Genomic DNA, 3,698 nt, shown 5'->3' with positions numbered 1-3,698 from the left:
GACCACCAAGTCCAGAAAAGAGCTAAACATGTAAACAAGGAGCTGCAAACATATACAGGTGACAAATGCAAATAGAATGTGTAAAGATTTTCCCAATTCTTTGAAGAATCCTCCATTGTGGGTATTAAGAACACGAGTCACTTAATTGACAACGATTAATCCTAGACAGTCAAAGCGAAGACCTGAAATACCCATTTGTAGTTTTTTTTTTAGCTTTAGAAAGGATTTATGACTGCTTGTTCATAGCGAACTGGACCTCCCCATAACTCGGGGCCCGCAGCCAGGCCTAGGTCGGCCCATATCCTGCGCGCCACACTGTGCGGTGGTCGCGTCCGTGAGTTCGCGGCTGTCCACTCGCATCATTCCTCTGATCGCCGTCTGCTCTGTTCCAGCTCAGGCTTGTGATGCGAGCACCATTTCTCTGTTCGCCGTCTGCTCTCTGTTTTAGCTCAGGCTAGTGGTGCGTGGACCCGCTAGTCACCATCGCCTAGTGGCGGTATGGGGGGGCCGGGCTAGATCGCCAGTCAGCGTGAAGTGTACTCACGACACGCCCGGGTTCGCCACCCGGCCCGTGACGCGGAAGGTGACCGCGTCACATGACCACCACTGCTGAGGCGCGCGCATTGCACACCTTCAGGTGGGGTCATTGGCACCCGGGCAGTCAGGGCCCGGGCACCGCTGCGTGGGAGAAAACGGCGGGTTAGTCGCTATGCAGTAATAGGTATGTGCAGTGCAGTGCAGTAGTACTCTCCATGGTGTCCCGGCCGCGTCTGGCGTGTAGCTATATTGGGCAAAAGTGGCATTAGTGGACTCGCATCACCGACCTGTAGGAGGGAGGAGGGGGGGGGGGATTAGTGCGTCACCGTTCACTCGCTGTCGCTGAGGGAGTGGACTGTCCGTACCACTGGGTGGGGCGGCTGCGCGTTGATCCTCGCTGCCGCCTCCTGCAATACATCATCCACATTATCCTCCTCGTCCTCACTCCCACTGTCCTGGGTGCCCACTGCCGTGGCCACGGCCGCGGTGCTGCTCTTGGGGGGCGGCGGCGCTAGTGGTGGGGCCTGCTTGACCGCCGTGCACAAGTTCTGCCACGCCTCCCTGTCTTGTGCGAGGGTGCGCCAGTCGGTCTCTCCATGCTCCTTGGCCACCGCCTTGATGTAGTCTTGCCATCGGGTGCGAGGCTTCCCTGGTGCCCTCCTGCCCTCCGGCTGCTCCCTGTCCACCTGCCTGATGAAGCGCCCCTCTGGCGCCCTCACGACGTGTCCGGCCCAGTTCATGGCTGCTGCCTGGGCCGCGCTGACGATCCACTTCTCATAGCGCAGTAGCTCGCGCACCTCCTTGTTGCTGCGGGTGCGGACGTAGCCCTGGGAGAAGTCCCAGCCCACCATTTGTCTGAGGGCCTGGTTCTCGAAGGTCGTGAGGAGGTCCTTGCACCGCGCTGTCAGCGTCCACGATTGGCAGCCATACAGGGCGACTGGCCTAATGGCGACCTCGTAAATCATGAGCTTTGCTCCTCGCCACACTGATTTGGAGTTGAGGATTCCCCTCAGTGCCCTGGAACAAGCAGAAGCGAGTCTTACTCTACTCTTAACATCTATGTAACTGTCATTGTCCCATGTAATCAGGGACCCCAAATACTTGAATATCCTAACCAGCTTCATAGCTGTGTCCCGCCACCTCGAGGGGGGGCAAATCCCCACTCGCCTGCTGCTGGTGGGTGGCGGGCATGTACTTAGTTTTACCCTGATTGACCGACAAACCAATCTCCGCGCACTCCTCGATCAGCGCCCCCATGGCCTCCTCCAGCTGCTCCTTGGTCTCGCCTATCAGGACAATGTCGTCAGCATATGCCAGGATCCGCACTTGCTGACCTATGCGTCTGAGCACTCTCAGCAGGGCTGTCTCCAGGGCCAAGTTGAATAGTAGCGGTGAGAGGGCGTCTCCCTGTCGCACCCCGCTGGTTGTGCGGAAGTCCTCTGACAGAAAGCCGTCGACCTTCACCCGGTTCCGCGTCGTGCGGAACAGGGCTTTCATCATTGTTATCAGCTTCATTGGGATATTCATCTCTTCCAAGCGCTTCCATAGCTCGCTCCGTATAACGGAGTCGTACGCCTTCGCGAAGTCCACAAATATCAGGTGGGTATCGCAGCGGAACTCCCTCCGCTTAGCCAGAGATGTGCGGACAGCGAAGATGTGGTCCGTCGTGGACCTGTTTCTCCTGAAACCAGCTTGGCAATCGCTCAGGGCCTCCTCCGCATAGCGCTCCAGCCGTCGCAGTAAGACCACCGACAGCAGCTTGTACCCTGTATTGAGCAGAGAGAGCCCCCTGTAATTATCACAGTCATATATGCCCCCCTTACCCTTATGCAGCATTGTTATGACTGCCTCCTCCCACTCCCTCGGGATGGCCTCCGCCTCCCACCTCCCACACTTTGACGACCAGCTCGTGGAGCTTCGTCAGCAGCTCGTCCCCGCCGTGCCGGAGGAGCTCCGCCGGTATACCGTCGCCCCCCGCCGCCTTGTTGTTGCGGAGGGACTCTAGCGCGCTGGCAACTTCCGCGCGCGTCGGTGGCTCGACCTCCCGGTCGTCCGCCCTCGTTGGTGGGACCTCGTCGGCGCCCTCCGGCGCGGCCGCACCGCTGCCCTCCGGCGCGGGGTCACCAACCTCCTGGCCTCCCTCGCTGGCGGCGGTCCCCAGCACGCCCTCAAAGTGTTGGCGCCACCGCGCCAGCCGTTGCTCCGGTGTCAGCACCAGGGTGCCTTCTCTGTCCTTTACCATGCTGGCGCGTGGGGTGAAACCCACCCGCTCCCTCCGTACCTGCGCAAAGAGGCCTCTGATTGCACCTGAGTCAAAGTACTCACTCAAAGACTCATACCTCTTGTTGTTGAACTCTCTCTTCGCCCTCCTTGTCGTTGTTTTGTGCTCTCTCTTTAGGTCACCGTATTTCACCTGCCTGTCCTCCCGCGCAGGCTCCTGTAGTAGGCGTCCCCAGGCGTCGTTCCTGGAGGTGCGGGTCGTCTCGCAGTCTTCATTGAACCAAAGTTCGGACTCCCGCCGCATCTCCATACCTAGCGTGTCCTGTCCCGCTTCAAGGAGCGCAGTTTGCAGCCATTCCCATAATGAGTCAATCGCCTGCTGGCGCTGTTGTGCATCTGTCTCCTCCGGTATTGGTATGTCATGTGTACTGCCGTGTTGTGTGTCCTGTGTCTCTGCACCCGCGACGGGGGCCCCCTTTTCCAGGAGCTCATTGAGCTTTTGCTGGTATTTCTCCCGTATTTCGGGTTCCTGGAGTCGGCCTACCCTCATTTTCTTGGGGGACCTGGGAAGGCCCTCCGTCTTTTGGTACCTCGTGAACTTCACTTTTAGCTCTGCAACCACGGGAGGGGCGGCTCGCGCGGTCCCCGCGGTCCTGCGCCCCGTGTCGCACGCTTCTGCTTCTCCCGCCAGATGTTACGCCTCTGCTGTAGAGGCGCCGGATGGGCGGAGTCGCCGTCATAGTCCGGAATTGCTATTATAACGTTGAAGGCTTACAAAGAATTGTACATCTTAGCCAGAGGTAGTGATGTTTAGAAAGAAGTCGACGTATAAAGAGACGGTTGTTAAAAGAACGGTGTTCCCAACGCGTTAGTTTCACGTCATATCCAAAGACTCGTCCTTCTACCGAATATGACTTCAAACCAATGGTATGGTTACCGGC

Source organism: Frankliniella occidentalis, unplaced genomic scaffold, assembly GCF_000697945.3.
Source record: "Frankliniella occidentalis isolate FOCC.00 unplaced genomic scaffold, Focc_3.1 Scaffold148, whole genome shotgun sequence".
Lineage (NCBI taxonomy): Eukaryota > Metazoa > Arthropoda > Insecta > Thysanoptera > Thripidae > Frankliniella > Frankliniella occidentalis.
The sequence above is the reverse complement of the archived record's forward strand: the minus strand, read 5'-3'. Positions refer to the sequence as shown.